Below are 21178 nucleotides of genomic sequence, written 5' to 3'. Positions count from 1 at the left end.
CAAACCTGTGAAACTGTAGACTGTTAGAATTGGGGGACCATTTCTAGCTCTCTCTAGCAAAAGACCATAAAAAATGACCCCTTCTACCTATTCCTGCTTAAAATATCAAAGAAATACTTTATAATTCAAAAGAACAGGGATGTGAGTAAGTTTGGTATTATATAAAATCTGGTATAACATAAAATTATTTTTTTCCACTAATGCATTTTGCAGCTATTCTATAGAAAATTTCATGAGGCACTATGGCCCCAGATCTTATCATTGGGAAGTCAGCCCTCTGCTGTCCAGTCTTTTTTAACTTAATATTTGGGGGCAGATACATGGTACAATGGATAGAGCACTGATAGTGAAGTGAGGAGGATCTGAGCTCAAATGTGGGCCTCAGGCATTTAACACTTTACTAGTTGTGTAAGTAGCAAGTCACTAAACCCCAATTGCCTCAAAAAACAAAACAAAACTTAGTATTTGGACAAAGGTCTGTCAAAAGGTCCCACATTTCCCCCAACTTGATAGGATATAATAGATCATGTAAGAGTAACACTGATTTCTCAAGGGTTATGGCAGCAGAAAACTTAAGGAAGGAACAAAAACTTAAATCTCATTTATGGGAGGAACTGCCCTGCTTTTGATGAGACAACAATGTTGTGATATCTGATTTAAAAAAAATAAATTAATCAATAAGACAAAAGAATAAGCATTTATACAGTATCTATAATGTGTCAGCTACCACAGCACTTTACAAATATTTTCTCTATTTGACCCTCACAACAATCCTTTGAGGTATTTTCCTATTTTACAATTGAAGAAACTGAAGCAAATAGGAATTACATGACTTGTCTAAGGGCACTTTGCTAATAAGGTATCTGAGGCTGAATTTGAACTCAGGCCTCCCCGACTCCAGGAACTGTATCTATTGTGTCCCCTAAAAAATAATTTATTAAGTACCTATCTTGTGCCAGGTAGTGCTAGGTACTAGGGATACAAATACAAAAGTAAAACAGTCTTTGCTCTCAGCGAGCTTATACTGTATCACAGATCATTCTGATTAGAAACAAAGGTATAGACTTTGTCATTTTATAAATGTTGATACTGTTTTGTTTCAACAGAGGAACATGAACTACTCATAGAGAACTGATGGTCTTTGAGGCATTGTGCAAAGTAAACCTGGCTTTGAATCCCAGCTTTGATATTTATAATCTCTGTGATTCTGGGGAAATTACTGAACCTAGTAATTTCATAGCTTCATAGCCTCCTCCTCTGTAAAATGGGAATAATAATAGCATCTACCATATAGGGTTGATGGGAAGGACAAAAGATAATACATATAAAAGGATATACAAACCTTAATGCACTTAATGAACTACATAAATGATTGCTATTATGATTATGATTATTACTTGCAACTGATCCTGATAAAAAATTTTAAAACTCTATGTAAATTTAAATTATTTTATTTGACAAGGACATTCACATCTTATGATGTTAGAGCTGGAAGAGATATTGGAGATCACATAACCTTCTCTTTTTACATAGGAGGAAACTGAGTCCCAGAAAGATTGTTTCCTTCAAAACTCAAGTATGACCTGTTTTCTTATACTCTGTAAAATTCTATTCAAAATTAACTTATGTTTATGGTTTATATACTTGTATACATGACCACATTGTATTTTCTGATAGAATTTGAGCTCTAAGAGCAGGAATGGTTTAATTTTTTGTCTTTGTATTATTAGAGCCTAAGCAGTAAAAGGTGATTAATGAAGGCTTGGTAATCTGTTGTCTTGTTCAAGGTCACACAGATAACAAATAGGAAAACTGTTTTTCAGAACCCAGGTTTCTTGACTTCACAATTAAATAGTGTTTCTACTACATTCATTTCTCCAAATTTCAGTTTTTACAAGTATCGGAAGATGATAAAAATGAGAAAGCAGAAATTGCTGATAGTGACAGCTCAGAAAATGAGACTCATTTGACAAAAATTCCACATGGCAAAAATTCTATTAAATGAGTTTTTTGCTTATCTTTTTTTTTTTTTAGCTCCTTTGTTGAAAATGAATACTTTCAGTATTGGTTTGAAAAAGTAGCAAACACAAAGTCTGGAAAATACAATTTTTTTTTTACTTTTAATAAAATGCTAATGGTTTCTTCTGTTTTCAAATTTTGGCCTCTTAAAAATTGGCAAAAGCTAAGGGATATTCAGTTCCTTAAAGTTCAGCAGCTGGTAGTTCCATTTGTAACAAATATTAATGACATTTAAAAGTAACTTTCAGTTAATGTATTTGTAATTACTTGTAAATTATTAAGTTTTCCATTTAATATAACAAGCATAAGAATTATATCAGTAAGCCAAATTATACAAAATATACTTTTAGGATCATATAACAATATATCTTAATTACTTTAGTTTTACATTTTTTTACATTGAGATTATTTCTCTCTATATTTTATATTACCCTAAGAATCTTTTCTTTAAAGCAAGGGAAACAACAGTTAAGAGAAACTGACACACTTGAACTGCATTAAAAATTTTTTCAAAGACATTTCGTAACCAAAGCCCCATACCTCCCAAATGAAACTTGAAGGTAAGATAGGCCATGACAATTGCAAAAATTTCACCTTAATTTTAGCATTCTCCTCATACATTGCTATAGTATATATTGTTTTATTGGTTCTGCTTACTTTGCTCCATATTAGTTTATATAAGTCTTTCTGTTCTTCTCTGAATTTCTAGCTTCTTATATAGGAGTCTATTACATTCATATATCACTATTTGTTAAGTCATTTCCTAATAAATGGTCTCCCTCTTTGTTTTTAGTTCTTTGCTAACACAAAAATGTTGCTATGAATATTTTGAGCTACTTGGGAACTGTCTAGGATTTATGTGGGGTATATGTTTAGCAGTGGGGTATATTTATGGGTCAGAAGTTAGAAATGATTTAGTTATTTCTCCCCCATAATTCTAAACATCATGGTACCTTTAGATTTATAAAGGATGCAAAGGAGAAAAAAAACCAAAACAAATATGCCCTATCAGTAAATCCTACTCTTTTCTTTCTATATATTTCTGCTTTTCCCTCCCTTCAATTGAAAGGAAAAATACTTCCTGCCTCCCTTGCATTCTATTATGGCTTCAAAAATTCTGGAAATTTTATTTTCTGTGTGTAGTAAAATTATGACAAATTTCTCATGTAGTTTATCTGAATTACTTGAGTCTTATTGAATTGAACTTATGATGAAATATTCTTTATATATTATAAAATTCTTGTTTAGATTTTCAAAGACTCTTTATCACTTCCAAATCAAATTTCTGCAAATTTATTGTGCTATATTTTTCCATTTTGATAATGAGAATGAGTGGGAAAATAAGAAGACATTAGTCTTATGTTATCTTGAAAAACTGACTTTCCAAATATATTTACATTAAGACAATTACTCTAGCTATGTATCTTTGTTATTCACCCCTAATTTATTCTTCCAGCTAAAGCTAAATCAGAGTCATATTTATTTCATCTGTCACTTAGAATAAACAAATTAACTGAATAGAATATACATTTAGAACAAGAAGGAATCTTAAAGGTCACCTAGTCTAACCCCCTCATTTTAAAGATAAGGAAAGTGAAGTCTAAAAAGGTCAACTTTAGTCAGAAGTCAAGCAGGCCCTCAATGGCAGAACTGAAATTTGATTTTTTTAAAACTTCTCATAGAAAATTGTACTATTCTTTCTCCCATTTAGTTCAATATAAAAATCAGAACATGACAGTAAAAATGGTTTCTGTCTTTATTTTCATATAAGACTTTTCTGTTTAACTCCATATTTGAAAATCAAAATAATTTAATTTGTTAAAATAATTTTAATTTATCTTTATTTATAATGATTTATTAAAATAATTTTAATTTATTTTTCTATCATAAGGAATGAACATTAAATAATAAATGCTTTTTTTTCCACACAAAACCTGTGAGATCATGTAGATATGAAATCCTAAAGAATCTTCCAGTAAAGTGTGGGGGAAATCCATTTTTCATCCTGTGCACGTCTATAGTTTTCTTCATAAGTCAACAAACCTATTGTCATAGACTCTTAGGATATCAAGGGGCCAAGCAGACATAGGTTTTCTTTTGACTAGTAAATACCCTGTTATGCCTAGTTCTTAAGAATAACCTGAGTTACTGTGAAATAAGACAGAAGAATATTTTGTTAAAAGGAGAAAAAAGTCAAGACCTCTAAATGCCCTATCACTGATTCCAAAGATATTTATGTATCAGGGAATGTGTGATGCTTTCCTGCCTGCTTCTCTACCTTTTATATCTGCCTTTTCACTCAACTTTCACGGGTGGTTCCATGAAGCTGTATTATGTGAATTAGCCACAACTTTATAAAAATGTCTTGGCAGATGGGCCAAATCAGATGGGGGTAATTAACAGGTTTCAAACCCATTGGTGAGTTAGGGGAATGTGAAAACTCCTTTGGTGAAAAATGCATACAAGGACAATTTGCTCCAGTGGCCATGTAAGTGGCTGAAGCAGATGCCATGGAGTGCTTAGAGCTTGTTGGACACTAAAGATGCCGTGGCCATCCACCACATCCAAGACCATGGTCAGTTATCCTGGCTTTTGTCTTGCCACTGGACTTTGATGAAGGAGAGTGAGGCTGATGACTCTGCATAGCTCTGCTTCACTTAAATCCAATTCATGTCTTCATCCTTGATGTCATTGGTCCTCTTCGAAGATGAAGGATGAACAATATTATGTGCCAGGTACTGTGCTTAGTGTTGGGGATACAGCGATAGGCAAAAAATCCCCAGCATTTAGCACAGTTCCTGGCACATAGTAAACACATGTAAAACTCTGCATGGAAGGACTCAAGTGCTTCTTGAGTCCTCTTATTGGTCGCTGAACAGGAGGAGTCACCGACTCAGTGGATCTTTAAAGGGAGATGACTGGACCTCAGTTGTGTCTTTTCCTCCTGGCTGTAGGCAATGGATTGCATTAGGACCATTTCAAACTCTTTTATGAGTAGTTCCTTCTACCTGAGAAACATGGTAACTGCAGACCATATGGCAACTAAAGCTGAGGCTCAGCTGGGTGGGCTTGAACCAGAACCTTTGGTTTCCTCTCCTGCTTTATGTTTCTTGTCTGATCATAGGATTGAAAAACAATCCAGAAATGGACATATCCAGATTGGAAGGTGACATGGTAAGTTTTGAGAGAGCTGAAGATCTTGGGTTTCCAGTTGGTGCCATTTGCAGTTTTGAGACTCCCTTGTCAACTTTTCCTTTGGTTTTTGGAGAAAGTGACCACCAACTAAATAAGTTCTATCCCTGGCCTGGTTTTATAAAGGATATAGATCTGGAGGGAATTGCTCAGATAGTACAAAGCCAAGGTAAAATACAAAATTTGGATAGTCTCACAAATGGTTTTCTTTTCTGAAGTTTAAATTTTCACTCCCAGCAGGATGTAAATTATTGATTGCTTAAGGCTTGTCAATGCAAACTTGTGAGTCTGGGTTCAACATTTCTTTTGTGTATTGGAAATAAATGTCTGTCCTCTGACTAATTTACATTGTACATTGAGTACTCTCTTCTTCCCAGCTTGGGAAGGTCTTAGATATTGCATTAAAATAGGTTGTATTTTACAAATTTACAAATGTGAAGCATTAGATTTGTGGAGTTCAATGTGTGTGGAGAGAAAGAGGCGGGGGTGGGGGGGGGAGGGAGGGATGGAGAGAGATTTATTTAAGTCTAGGTCCCTTCTAATTGGACAGGTAGGTAGCACAGTGGGTAGAGTGCCAGGTGTACAGTAAGGAAAACTCATCTTCCTGAGTTCAAATATGGCCTGACACTTATTATTTATATTATCCTGGGCAAGTTACTTAACCCTGTTTGCCTCAGTTTCCTCATCTGTAACATGAACTGGAGAACGAAATGCCAAACTACTCTAATATCCTTGGCAAGAAGATTCCAAAATGGTATCATCAAAAGCCAGGTACTACTGAAACAATAAAACAACAATCTCTAATTCCAAATCCAGAGCTCTTTTCATTATGTTATGGTTGCCTTTATTTTGAGCAAATCTAATTAATTTGATCACATCCACCTAATGCCAAAAGAATGGAAGAACCTTGTTTAGCACACCAGGCACATCCACCTGTTAAATTCATTGAAGAACATCTAAAAGGGTCACACATACAGGGGCAGGTGCAGATGGATGGGTTGGGGGCTGTATTGTTGGAAAGAATACTTATGGCACAGTAAAAGTTCCATGACTTTAGAGGCAGAGGAAATGGATTCAACTTCCACCTGTCATTTACTACCTGTGTGATTTTATGAACAGTCCTAATTCCTCTGGGCTCAACTTTTTTAATCTTTAAAATGAGGAGTTGGATGAGAACATTTCCCTTGTAGTTCTAAATTTACTAACCTAGGAGATATTGGAATATTTATAAAAGAGTATATCAACATATCAATAAAGACTGATAAAATAAGTGCTGTATATATTTTAATTTCCTCTAGAATCATTGAGAAAGATCATTCTCTCCCCTTCCCCCCCCACATAGTTTTAAAATTTCTTAAAATATTACATCCTCATACTGGTACTTTTTAGGGAACTCAACTAGCTCTTGTTATCTCTTTGGATGTTAGAACAAATGTTCTGACTGTTTTATCTTTGAAATGTTGATGAGTAAGGTGAAACTATAGATATACACATTCATATGCATATTCTTCCTACCTTGTGACCACAAATACAAGAATAACATCCTGTGCAAAGGCAAATAGAACACTCTTCTGTAAGTATTTCCTAATTATACCTCTCAGTGTAAGATTACTGAAAAGCAAAGCATGGGATTAAGAAGGATGATCATTGCATAATATAATCCCATATCAATAGCACGAGACTTAAATTGGAATACAATTATATGTACTTACAGGTACTTACTTATATGAGTATATATGAGCGTACATGAACTATATTTTGAGCCTAATAATCAAGAGGATAAAAATGATAGTGGAAAATCAATTCAAATAAAAGAAAGTGGATTGATTTAACCTAGTAGAGAGAAGTTTGAGAAATTAAGAAAAACTGTTTTAGAGACAATAAAGGATTGTGATTAGTGGTGGGAGGTAAGATTCTAGGTCCCTTACTAAAACAAATTAACGTGAGATTCCTTAGTTTCTATAAAGATCCTTTCCTTCCTTCCTTCCTTCTCTCCCTCTCTGTTTCTCATCTCATCATCTCATCTGTTTCTCTGCCTCTGTCTCTGTCTTCCTCTTATTCTGTCTTTCTGTTAATCTCTCTCTCTGTCTTTGTCTATATCTCTTTGCCTTTCTTTTTCTCTCTGTCTCTGTCTCTTGTGCTTGTGTTGTGTTATATATATGTACGTGTATGTGTGAAATCACCTTTTGTGTGTCTTAACTTCTCAATGCAAGCATTTTAGCAGGATCCTAATTAACTGTCTGGAACAAATTCATTTGGGGGATATGGTATAGTAGTGAGGAGAATCAAATGGGGGTGGGAGGGGTAGATGCAGTGGCAATGACACAGAAAACAGTCTGAGGGGGAAATTATGTCTCAGAGGAGAATCCCGTTGTGAATAACCTTAAAAAGAGATAGGGTATGTGATCCCTCATAGAATTCCAACCTTCACAAATTGTGAATGCTGTAACTCCCACCTCTGGGGGACTGTGAAGCTCTTCTTCTCATTTGATGTGTGTGTGTGTGTGTGTGTGTGTGTGTGTGTGTGTGTGAGAGAGAGAGAGAGAGACAGAGACAGAAAGAAAGTAATTGAGATTTAAAGAATATCTACGCCTTCTCAATTGTAAGACTCAGGAGTGAAAAATGAAATGTTTGTTGAAATATTTCTTTGAAAATGTCTAATGGTACAGACCTCAGCTGTTAGAAACAGTGTGTTGCTCTTCTTCCTAGAGGTAGCAAGATGGTTTGGAAAATTTCCAAAGTAACCTCTGATTTTGATAGATAATACTGCAGATAGCTATAGAGGACAAATGTTATCTTGGAAAACTTTGTTGAAATTTTGGATGTTGGGCAAGATAGGCAAGAAGGAATATTCTTTTCTTGAAATCTCTCCAATCTAAAAACCATTCTCAAAAAATAAAAAGGAAATATGGATTGAATATAGACTAATTAAATCTGAATCCATATAATAAGAAAGAAATACTTCATAGGGTAAAAATTATCATGAAATAATATTTGAAAAATATTTAGAGCTTATAATATCCTCACATTCAACTATGCCATGAGCCATGACTCTGCACTTGTGCTTCAGGATCTAGCTAGGGAGGTATCTGCTTGATCCCTTTGTATTTCATAAAGGGCCAAAAATACTAATTCAGCCAAGCTACAGAAATGAAAAAAGTTTCTTTTTGGTTGGGGGATGGAGGAGCAGACAGAAGACTATAGGATAGAATTCAAGTGAAGCCTTAGGAGTTCTAGACACCACTGGTGTCAGTTCCTTCTCATGGAGTTTTCTCTGGCCATAGAGCCAGCCAGGCAATCACATCCCCAACACACAAAAAAACTGAGGATCACAGGCCTCTAGGTTTTATATGTCACTGGAAGGGGAAAAAAACAGAGCTAGGAAAGTATCAAGAGACAGGGTTCTATAAATACAAGAAAGTAGTTTAAAAATGAAAGTCTGAGAGAAAAAGACACATATATACATATACATACACATATGTATAACATACACTTAAAGTCCAAGAGTAAATGTTATATTAGCTATATTAACAGAGAAACTCATAAATATAGAAGGAAAAATTAGTAAAAAACTAAAATAAAGATCATAATACAATGGACATATACTATGAAATGAACCCCAAAAAATCATAGTAAAAAAAATAATTCTGTGGCCTCAATAGAAAGAATAGAATAAAAACAGGAAACAGGAAACAGGAAGGTTCAAAAGAAATAAAAAATGTAAAAGCAGATATTAGGATGGAAATTAAGTTGGAAAGCAGAGCTTATTGCAGAACTAAAGAAGACAAAAAACATGGTAGAAGAATTATAACATGTGAAAGTCAATCTCTCCAGAGAACTAGAAGCTCTAAAAGAGACAGATTTGGAACTCAATAATACAGAAGTGGAAGAAAATTGAATACAGAGATTCAAAAGATAATAATTATCAATGATAGATGAATTCAATATAAGCCAAAGTGATTGATCTTGAAAATATATGGAGTATAACACTAACTTAAATTAGTTAAGATAGATTTTCTTAAATAAGAAACTCTAGGAAATAATGCTTAAAAACTGCCTAGAGCTTTTAAATACAGATAACAAATTATTGATGGATCAAATCCATACATTGCCATCCAAGAAGAACTCCATACTTGAAACTTACAAGGGCAGAGTGATTAAATGTCATAATTTAAATACTGAGTGATACATTTTTCAAGAAACCAAGAGAAAGACTTTCAGCTATGAAGGAATATTAATTTGAATAACTCAAGATTGTGGCCATGAGAAACTGCAGAAAAGAATGTACTGAGATGTTTCCCGAAACAAAGATGCTCAAGTTGCAACCTCACAAAATATATGCTGCAAAGCTGAAGCCAGTCATCAGTGGGGAAAAAAAAAAAGATGGATCTTCAACAAAAAGAGTGTTATCTGAAGGATAAAAAATGCAAGTAGAGCATTTGACTTGCAAACACTCTTAGGAAAGGATAAGCAAGTACAGAAATTCTCTAGATTATAGTTTATTGTTTTTTTAAAAAAAGGAATAAAAACCCTTAATGAGGGATCATCAAAGACAAAATGGAAGTTTTAAAGGAAGCTTAAAAAATCTAGAGAAGGTAAAAATAAATATTCTGTGAACTTAATCCAACAATTCCCTATGAATAAACAAACACTGTTTGTGGGAAAGACCCAGTATGAAATTGCTCTAGTGGGGAAAGGAGAAGCAAGAAATAGAGACTGGAAGTGAACAAAATAGAGATACTGAATTCTGGCAGAAACAATACAAGAATTTAAAAAATAAAACTGAGGCCTTGGAGCCTTTAGTTTTTAAAGTTGAAAATTTATTTAGGAAATAATGTATAATGGGAATAGTAGCAGACAATCAGGGGATGTGGAATTTGGTAATATCTTTGGTGCTAGAAAGCTAGATGATTCCTAATTTTTCTGGGTCTCAACTTCCTAATCTGTAAAATGAGAGAATACAAATCAACTCTAAAATCCTTTCCAGTTCTAAAATCTCACTAATTTCAAATGTCATCCTTCAGCTACCTGGCTGCTATCCAGTCAGACTTCTCATAGAGATGTGTAGATTCTAGAAACAACTTCCAGAATTCACCAGTTTGGTGACATTTTAAATTTCAGTTTTGAGATTTCTGAGGAAAAGTCAGAATTCCAGTTTGAGAACCATATGGGATAATTAAGTCAAGTTAGGGTGCTGGTGGCTGCACCTGATATAGGGCAACCTCCTTGCAACTGTGAAGCCTCAGCTTCATTGGGACTCTTTTGGATTACTGTTGCTGGTCATTAGTGATCAAAATTGATGAGATGCCTAGAAACTATCAGGAACTGACTGTTATGTTGGTGACACTGAACCATTTTCTTCTGAATCCTGGGAAATTCCAGACCATTGGAGATTAGAGACTGGGTCTGCTTTCATCTCTGTTCTTGGTGCTGTTATTTTAGCCTGAGGTATTTTGATTGCAATTTTCATGGTTTACCAATACTTGAAAGATCTTCCAGGACCCACACAGGTATGTTACACATGATTAATTTACTGATTCAATTTCAGCCCAGTTTTGTACTTTTACCCTTATTCTATAGTTGCCATATTGTGTTATTATTCATATTACAAGGGAAAGGGAAGCAACAAGCAGTTATTTAAGCAGTTACTATGTTCCAGGCACTGTGCTAAGTGCTTAACAAATATTATCTTACTTATTTGATCCTCCCAACAAACTTAAGAGGTAATACTATTATTATCTCCTTTTTACAGTTGAGGCAATTGGCAGGTTTAAATGATTTGACTAGGAAAATCTAGTAAGTGTCTGAGGCTGAATTTGAACTCAGATCTTTCAGAACACGTTCCAATAATAAACCTGCCCTACTTATATTTAAGGGGGAAAAGGGAGAGAAAAGTGAAAATGTTCTTGGAATTGTCTGTCTGATATTTTTTTCTTTCCATTCCTACTGCCTCTATTTTTCCCCTGAAGCTATTACAATATCTTCCTGACATGCGCTGTCCATCCCCCTGCTGGTATCTCCTCTCCTCCAATCTACTTGGCTGTATTATCAGATTAATCTTCCTAAAGTACAGTTCTTATGGCCAGGCAGTGTGTGGTATAGGAATCTTAGAGTTGGAAAATTTGGATTCAATATCTTATATTAATACTTTCTAGTGATGTGATCCTGAACAACACTAATAATAAGATTTATGTTACATTTTAAAGCCCTTTACACATCTTTTCTCATTTGATCCTCATGTCAGCCATCTTTGAAAGTTGCTGTAATTATTCCTCATTTTAGAGATGAGAAAGAGGGAGCTTTGAAAGTTTAAAAGACTTGCCCAGATGACTAGTAAGTGTTTGAGGAAGATTTGATCTTTCTCTTTCAGCCTCAGTTTTCTTTGTCTATAAAGTGGTAGCTATGTGATTCAATAGATAAAGTACCAGGCTGGTATGAGGAAGACTATCTTTTTGAGTTCAAATCTGACCTCAGATACTTTAACTCTGTCTGCCTCAGTTTTCTCCTCTCTAAAATGAGCTAGAGAAGAAAATGGCAAACTATTCCACTATTTTTTTTTTGCCAAAAAAAACCTCCAAAAGTGGTCATGAAGACCTAGACATAATTGAAAAACAGCTAATCTGTTCTGACTGATGGTTTAGAGGTAGACATCTTGAACTCCTGCTCCCCCCAAAAAAGAATAGAAAGGAAAGTTTTTTATTTTTTGAATTGTTCGATCTATAAGTATTTATTAAGTGCCTTTTATGTGCCTGGCACTGTGTTAGATTTGGGTATATAAGGACAAATGAAGTAATATCTACTTGCAATAAGCTTTTTGGAATATCTTGATGTCTTGATCTTATTTTATATTAATTTCTATTGGTATTGTGTACATGTAGTACCATTTCCTCTGTAATATAGTAAGCATTTCAAGAGCAAGGGACTGTTTTGTTCTCTCCCACCCAGAGGGTGGGATATATATATAAAATCTGATATATAATGGTGTTGGTCTTTTTGTCGTTCAGTGACCCTATTTGGAATTTTCTTAGCAAAGACATTGAAGTGGCTTGCTATTTCCTGCTGTAGTTTATTTTCTAGATTCAGAAACTGAGACAGATAGGGTTAAATGATTTGCCCAAAGTCACACAACTAGCAATATATACTCAGGTCTTTCTGACTCTAGACTTGCTACTTTATACTAAGGTTTCTTAAACTTTTTCCATTCATGACCCTTTTTTGCCCAAGAAATTTTTATGTGACCTTGTCTCCTATCTGAGATGAGGTTTTTTTGGCAGTGTTCATGCATGTTCAGTGCAAAGTGTGCTTGTTTTGTGTTCAGAACCAAGGTTTCAATGAAGTTGTGTGATGCAACATAGACAAGCACTGTTAGAAATACATTTGGTTTTAAATTAATTTTTTGGTCATTGTTCAAAAACCTCTAATTGTTGCCAAATTTTCCATGACCCCCACATTCAGTTATATATCCCATAATTAAGAAGTTTTGCTCTATTTACTGCATCACCTAGCTGCCATTGAGTATATAAATAGAAACTTAATATAAATGGGGGTGAAATATTGTTTTCATGCAAGGATCAGGTCTGGCTCTGTTTTTCCCTATTTTAGCTTCTTTACTGAGGCAGCTAGGTTGCACAGTGAACAGAGAGCAGGACCTAAAATCAGGAATATATATTTAATATAATAATGTTACATTTATGCATTATGTTAAATATAATATAATAAAAAATAAACATAGTAAATGTTTATTGAAATGAATGATAAATGTTGTTGCTAAGAAATTTTTGCTAATTTTTTTGTTGCCAAATACAACCTAAACAGATCAATCCTCAGAAAAAAATTTGGGAAAAAGTGGGGAAACAGGAGAGTTCCAGCCTCACATAGGGTTAGGATTGGATCAGCAACCTCTAGCATGGTGGGTGACTTTGCTGTGAAGGTATTATTTTTTAACCCCCTGAGGGCATGCTGCTGCTTCTTGAAGCTGGCTTGCCCCAGATGAAAGTTACTGTATAGAAGATCACTCTAAAAGTTGTTCCCACATCATTTGTGTTCTTTAGATTTCACACTGGGATCCTCTGAAATGGAATTATAGAATGCATCAATCACTTCCTTCCCTGGCTTGTTTAAAAATGAAAGCCTAGGAGCAGGGCAGGCCTGGTATCTAAAAATATCAATAGCAACTTTCCTTTGGATGTTTTCTTTTGAGACCCTATTAATAACTAGCTCCAGGTTTCCCAAAGCTCTGGGTTGCTTCTGTACCAAGCTACAATACTGAAAATTCTTTAAAATGAAAGTAAAAATCCACAATCAATGTCTTCTTCAAGCAGCTGGCAGAGGAGGGTTGTGATTAAGAAAATTTAATTCAGCAAACATTTATTATTATTTATTAGTATCATTGGTATAAGGCCAAGTTCTGGGGATAAAAAAAGAAAAAAAATTCCCTAAAAATACTCTTCCTCAGAAAACATATTCAAGGGGGATAAAGTATGTATGTCAACAGATATAGCAGGAAGAAAATTGAAGAGAAGTAAAATGCACTAACTGCTGAGAGCAAGGAAGATCAGGGAAGGTTTCATTAGAAGGTGACATTTGAGCTGAGCTTGGAAGGAAGACAAAGATTGTGGGAGAGGAAATAAAGAATGAATACCTTTCAGACGTGGTGGAGGATGGAATACTGACTTTGGGGAATAACTAGTGTGAGGTTGGGGTGAAATATTATTTTCATGCAAGGATTGGGTCTGGTTCTGCCCTTCACTATTTTAGTTCCTCTCCTGGGGTAGGGGGTAGCACAGTGGATAGAGTCAGGAACACCTGGATTCAAATCCAACCTTAGACACTTATTAGCTGTGCAAATCATTTAATCCTATTTGCCTCAGTTTCTTTATCTGTCAAATGAGTTGGAGAAGGTAATGGCAAACCATTCTGGTATCCTTGCCAAAGTAAATCCCAAATGAGATCACAAAAACTCAGACACACTGAAACAACTAACGGCAAAATTCCTCTCTTTTGTCCACTTTTTTCCAAAGGAATTTTAATGACTTTGATTTTTCTAATATTGGCTGGTTTATCCATCTTTCAACAGTCTGGTGTCCCATTCTCTTCCCCCACCAATTTCAGGCACCGCAGATACTCCCTGGGTTAGCCTTCTGTAGCTTAGAATTTTGAAGCTCAAGCTCAAGTGCTCTGCCAACCTCCGCCTCCTGAGGAGCAGAGACTCCAGGCAAAACCCACCAACCCTTATTCCATATGGCTTTCTGACCCATCTTTAATCTCTTTTACGTAGTCCCAAAAATAAAGGCAAAGGTCTCCCATTGCATCCAGCGCCATCTCCAGTCATCCTGATCTACATCTGGCCATTGGACCCAGATGGACCCACTAGAGGGGAAAGTGAGGCAGGTGACCTTGCACAGTTCTCCTTCACTTAAATCCAATTCACTTGCATGTCATGGCATCACTTTCCTTCCAGAACAAATAAACAACAACTTTAATCTCCACAATTTGCCTATTTTGAATATCCTCTCCCTGGAGCTAAAGTTTCAGTATCTTCATCTTTACTTTCGGTATTTTTTCCTTCAGTAAAGGAAGGAAGGAAGGAAACAAACATTTATTAATACATTTCATAAGAAATATTTGTTTTCTTCGCTTCAAGGTGTTACTTTCTAATCTTATAGCCTATTTCACTATAATAATGAGAAGAATATCCAGGGGAATTACTAGAGCACTAGGGCAACAGGTGCACTTTCACTGGATGCTTTTGAAGACTATGGCTCAGAGAAAAATAGATGAAGTGATGAAAGCACTTAGAGCACTGACCCTGGAGTTAGGAAGACCTTAGTTCAAATTTGGCCTCAGGTACTTAGTACTTCCTAGAATCAGACCTAGGGCAAGCCATTTAACACCAGTTGCCTTTCCCTGCCTTCCCCTCTTCCCACCTTCCCCCAGGTAATGAAGTATAATTGAAAGAACTTTGGATGTCTATAAAAGGACTTAACATTCAAAGCCCATCATAACAATTAATTAAGTGAATTAAAAAAAATACTTCACTTTTTTGGTCTTCATCTATAAAATGATGGGGTTGGACCATTCAGTCCTAAGTCAATTTTCTAAATGTTTTAATAGTAGGGATTTCAGGCCACAATAAAGGCATCAGTGTCAGGAGGAGAGAGGTTCAGGGAAGGCAAGATATTAGAGTATTCTTAAAAGATTTTACCTTTGTGCATACATAGACACAGATAAATATAGATATATATACACATATATTTATTTGTGTGAGTATATGTATAAAATAACTCATCTCAAGGATGAGGTAGATCATAAAGAATCAGAAAAGAATAAAAAAAAACCCAATGGAACAACAAAAATAACTAGTTAAACTTGCTACAGTGAACAGGCTAATTTGGCCAAAGCAGCAAGTTCATATAGGGTGGTAATGGAAGATAAAATTGGAGCCAAATTATTATGGACTTTGAATATAAAACTAAGGAGTTCAAACTTTATTTGTGCTGGGGAAGAAGCAGGCAGAGATTTAGAATTGACCTGACCTCAAGAGAATTTATTCTATTGCCTGGAAGATGTTGAGCTCTATTGTGTAACTTGATCAATGCCTGAAGAAAAAAAAGGGGGAAAAAGAGAAAAAGAAATTTACATAATAACATTATTATATATTTAAAAGGAATGACAAGTTGTATATAATAGATTAGCTGTTTTATGTGCAAAAATCTTTTTTCATTAAATTGTTATGGTAATGTTTGTTTTATTCCATAAATTAAAAAAAAAAATAAACCTCACATTTGTAGAGTGCTTTAAGGTTTATATGTTTTCTGATGAGTCTGCTAAACCTTTCCCTTCAATATGTTCTCTAACAATCCAGCAATTTTTTTTTCGAAACTCCATGCTAACTTCTAGATGAAACAAAAGCAACTCTTTGTGACTCATATCATTTTAATGATGTCAACAGATGGTGACATTTCATCAATAACCTCTATACTTATAACCTACGGATTATATCCTTTCTCCATCTGCTGGAGTCACTGGGCAGCCACTGCTACAAGCAAACAGCAGAAAATAATTGTCTGTTTAGATGCATAAAGGCTAAACATATAACTACCCTGTATAAACAATTATCTCTAATGTCCTGTTCCCCAAAGCCTTTGAGATGGCTGCTCCTTCTGCAGAAATGGAGGAGGGGAGTAGGAAAAGACAATCATAGAATATGCAAATGTTGGCTACTTGTTCTGCAGAGCTCCTTCAGAAGAGAAAAAAAGCAAACACTGGAGTGGGGTGGGGGCTGCTCATGGTATAAAAAGAAGCAATTCATTAGGCAGGGGGGTGAATTCTTGGAATTATATCTAATGAAATTTCATCTTGTTTTATGAAAGATAGTACTTAAGTCAATTATAGAATGTTAGAGGGAATGAATGGATAAATAAGTAATTTTTAAGATCTATGTGCTAGAGCTATAAATATATTAAAAAAGGATCCCTATCCTCAAAGTGCTTATATTTGAAATGGGGAAGACAACATATTTGGTGGAGAGAAATGGTATATGGATGGATCAGATTATAATGATGAATGCTTGCTGAAGCCCAAACTCCCAGACTCGGAGCTGGAATGCCAGAGGTGAAGGCACCAGTGAAAGATAGTTTCATTAATATGGCTGGAATATAGCAAAATTATCCTTTATTTTTAATAGAGAGTCAAACTGAGGACCAGGGAGGTATCATAGCATTTGTTCTAGGTCATACAACTTATTAATGGAAGAGAAGGACTCGGTGTCCAGGTCTTTTAGCTACAATTTCAGTGGTTTTTCTACCATAATACATTGCAAAATGATTTTCCATTGCTGGGGCTACATCCTGGTTTCAGATTTGTTAAACTTTTCATTGTTCTTTTTAAAATGATTTATTATAAAACAAACATTAGCTATCTGTATAACTAGTTAAGGGCAGTTAAGTAACAGTATAACTACTTAAGTGGTGCAGTGGATAAAGTAACAAGCCTGGAATCAGGAAACTTCATCTTTCTGAATTCAGATCTAGCCTCAGACATTATTAGCTGTGTGACTCTGAGCAAATCACTTTATACTCTTTCATCTATAAAATACAGAAGGAAATGGCAAACCATTTAAATATCTTTGCCAAGAAAACCCCAAATGGATCATGAAGAGCCAGAAATGACTACCAAAAAAAAAAAAAAAAAAAAAAAAGGAACAAAAATAACTACCTAAACTTGTTACAACAAAAGGTCAATTTGTCCAAAGCAGCAGGTTCATGTATGGTGGTCGTGGGAGATAAGATTGGTGCCAAATTATTATGGGCCTTGAATATAAGACTATTTTGTTTTTATTTGTGTTGGAGAAGAAGCAGATAAGAGATTAGAATTAGCCTGACCTCAAGAGAATTTATCCTATTGCCTGTAAGGTGTTCAGCTCTATTGTGTAATTTGATCAGTACCTTTTATGGGCCACTGAGGAAGTATGTACACCACTAAATTCTCTGGGCCTTAGATTGCTTGACCCTAAAATAAAGGGCTGGATTACAACTCTAAAGTTCCTTATATCTCTAAGTCTATGATCAATTGATCTTTTCCTTAAAGTGATTGGATAGATTGCAATCTGTTATGTCCTGCTTTCCAGAGTCCCCATGCCAGGGTGGATTAAAATATCCTGTAAGTAACAAGGCAAGACTCCTGAGGATGGTGGGAAAATGGAGTCTGTTTATTTCAAGGACTTTCCCCTCATGTAACCAAAAACACTGGGCATGTGCCCAGTATACACTCTGCAGGTGGGGCTACATAAACAACTTGCTATTGTAGTTTAGCACCTGGTATCACTCTGCTTGAATCACAGCACAGGCTGTCACTGTCCCCTGACTTCTCAGGAAGGCCTAGAGCCCTTAGGGGAAATGGGGAGCAGAACCAGATACTGTTAACAGGTTCCCTCTGGGCTGGAGGGTCTTATACCCCACCCAGAGTTTCCCCACTGTCTGTGACCCTCTACATCAGTCGATCAACAAAGTCCTTTTCCCTCTAGTAAAGAGGAAAGCCAAGAAGAAATGACACTGTATTTAGTTGTTTAAAACTGGATTTGTACTATAGGAAGGAAAAAAAGGAAACTTCTTGGAAGTAGTTCAATTTCTCGTTCCTTTCTATTGTTGCTATGAAGGACGTGGAGAGGTATTGTAGTGTGGAGAATAAGATTTTTATAGCTTCTTTTCCATCAGAGAATTAAAATAAAAACTGGGAAGACATCTTAAAATAGACAATGGCCAAGTTAAGTTTTATTGATCAGCAATAACAACTCATCTCCAGTTGCTGAGGAGCAATCTCAGAGGACCTTATAGTTGCCTACATGGCAGCAAAGGAGCCAGTCTGATTCATGTTGGAAGGCAGACTATTGGATTACTCACTTTTTTTATTCCCACAAAGGGACCAACTAAATTCAGGATTCAGTGATACTGTGCGCCTATTTTTTTTTCTGAGGAGTTTTGATATGGTACTGCATGGCTCAGGAAGAATTGGTTAGGAGTAAAAACAGGTCAGCTCTTAAATTTAATGCAGACAATTTTCCCATTAGTTACCCCTTAATACAGACTTTCAGAGAACATTAAGATTGAAGGTCAAGGTTCTAGTTAATTTGCATTTCATTTGAGGGAAAAAGATACTTTTTGTTTTTCTTATTTTTGATTGAATATTTTTTACTGCACTAACCTAAGTTTACAAAAGACTTCAGTTTCTTTTCCTGCAATAGTCAGCTATCTATTAGAAAATGCAAGGATTATTTTGTGCTTTGCAAAGAGGGAGCTAAGTATGTGCTAATGAAGATCCATTTTCTTCCATGAAGGTGAATATATGCTCTGTACATAGTGGCTTCAGAAATTTCTCCAAGTAGGCCCTCAAATTTGGCTTAACCTTTATTAGTTGTTATACCTTGATGTTGTTGATGATGATGATAGATCTCTTAATCTTCTTAATTTCCTCATCTGGAAAAGGAGGGGGTTAGGCTAATGGCTTTTGAGGTTACTTAAAGATCTAGATCTATGATCCCATGATCCTAAGTGGCTAGTATTTCCTTTGTTTCCTGATTTTCTCCTCTAAGGTGATATAGTGATAGATCATGATATATTTACAGTGAAGGAGAACTGAGTTCAAATTGTGTCTCAGACACTTTTTACTGGGGTGACTCTGGGTAAGTCACTTAATTTCTGACAGCTTCAGTTCCTCATCTATAAAATGATATGTTGGTTCCTTAGGTCCCTTCTAGTTGTAAATCTATGATCCTATGATTTCTAACTGTTTAAATAATCTGTCAACTTTTCTTAATTATTCCATTCTTATGGAAATATAACGGGCATATTAAACATGACATTCTTATTGTACATGGGAGAAATGGAAGTTCAGAGAGAGGTCTTGTAACGAATGATGACGAATATCTATATAGTACTTACTATATGCTAGGCATTGTGCTAAGTATTTTATAATTATTATCTCATATGATCCCCTCAATAAACCTGGGAGGTATTTAAGTAAGGAAGATCCCAATCCAGTAAATGCAGACACCTAATGGGAGCTTAAGTCCTCTGTCAAGGAAGCTGGGACTAGTCCAAAACCCCATTTCTCACTAGCAGGGAGTCTAAATATCAACTCTCTTTGCTCAGTTTCTCAGCAGTTTCTTCTGCTCTTTATTAGCATGAAGGATTTCCTTCCTCCAAAACTTGATGCTGGACTCAGATAATAATCTTATCAAAACCTACCAGACTTCACTGGTTTGGGAAGAAGATGCACTATTACCTTTGGGGCCCCAATGGGGTCCCCATTTTCTCCTGGGGGCCAAATGGACTTGACGATTTTTTACTATTTTCCCCTTACTACCCTGCATCTCCCTTCAATAAAACTGGCTCCCTTTATTGTTCCATTGTGAGCTCCCTGTTTTTCTTGAATTTGATTATTGATTCTGTACCTTAATAGGTCTCTATTAAGACAAATTGGAAATAAAATGTTCAGGTAATTCAGAAGATTAGTTGAAGGAACTGGGAATATTAAGCTGGGAAGAGAGACTACTTAGGAAGGACATTAGATCGATCTTCAAATGTTTGAAAAGCTGTCACGAGGAAAAATGTATTTCCTCTCATGCTTCAGTTTAAAAATCAGTTTTACAAATACAACATGGGGGAGGTATAGCTAGAAAGCAATTTGACTGAAAATGATCTAGGAGCTTTTGGTGTGAATGTAAGCTCAAAATGAGCTAGCAGCATGATGTGGCAACCTAACAAGCTAATGATGATCTTGCCTGCCTTGATAGGGGCACAGATTCCAGGAATAAGGGGGAGGGGTTTGATGATTCCTCTTTGTTTTGTCCTGGTAAGACCACTTTCAAAATATTCAGTCTGGGAGCAGCAGTTTAGAAAAAACATAGCTCATCTGGAAAGTATCCAGAGAAGAAAAACCTGGATTGTGAAGGGCTTTGTGTCCATGATATATGAAGATTAGTCAAAGGCACTGGGAAGGATTTGCCTGGAGAAGAACAGACTCGGGCAGAACATGATAACTATCTTCTTTCCATGGCCCAATACCTAGAAAGTTAACGTTAGAATTGAGAAGATCTGGATTTAAGTTCTGTTTCTTAAATACACTATCTATCTGACAGTGGGCCAGTCACTTAATCTTCTCAATGTCCAGGGATTCTCTAAGATTATAAGATACAGATGATTTCTTAGAGAAATTAAATTATAGATCTGGGCCTCCTCACAAGATTATTTTCAGTTTTTCTGAATTTAGAAGGCCTTTAGAAGGAATGATTTGAATGGGTCATTTGTCTTTAAAATGTTAAGATTTACACCAATGCCATCTTCATTCCTTTATCACAAAATATACTACGATTCCATAAATGATCTGGGATGGTACAAAACAATCAGACAAAAACCCACTTATAGGAAGACAGAAAGATAGATGTGTCAGGCCCTAGGGATGAGTTAAC

At 35.5% G+C, this 21178-nt stretch overlaps 1 protein-coding gene across 2 annotated transcripts in view; it reads right to left on the bottom strand.

Annotated features, from left to right (window-relative positions):
• SLC24A2 (solute carrier family 24 member 2) overlaps positions 1–21178 on the bottom strand; it is a 292133-nt gene that overhangs the window by 41439 nt on the left and 229516 nt on the right. The gene's annotated exons all lie outside the window — the stretch shown is intronic.

This window comes from Sarcophilus harrisii, chromosome 1 (genome assembly GCF_902635505.1).
Source record: "Sarcophilus harrisii chromosome 1, mSarHar1.11, whole genome shotgun sequence".
Classification (NCBI taxonomy): Eukaryota; Metazoa; Chordata; class Mammalia; order Dasyuromorphia; family Dasyuridae; genus Sarcophilus; species Sarcophilus harrisii.
Note: the sequence above shows the minus strand (reverse complement) of the source record. Positions and strands in the feature narration are given on the sequence as shown.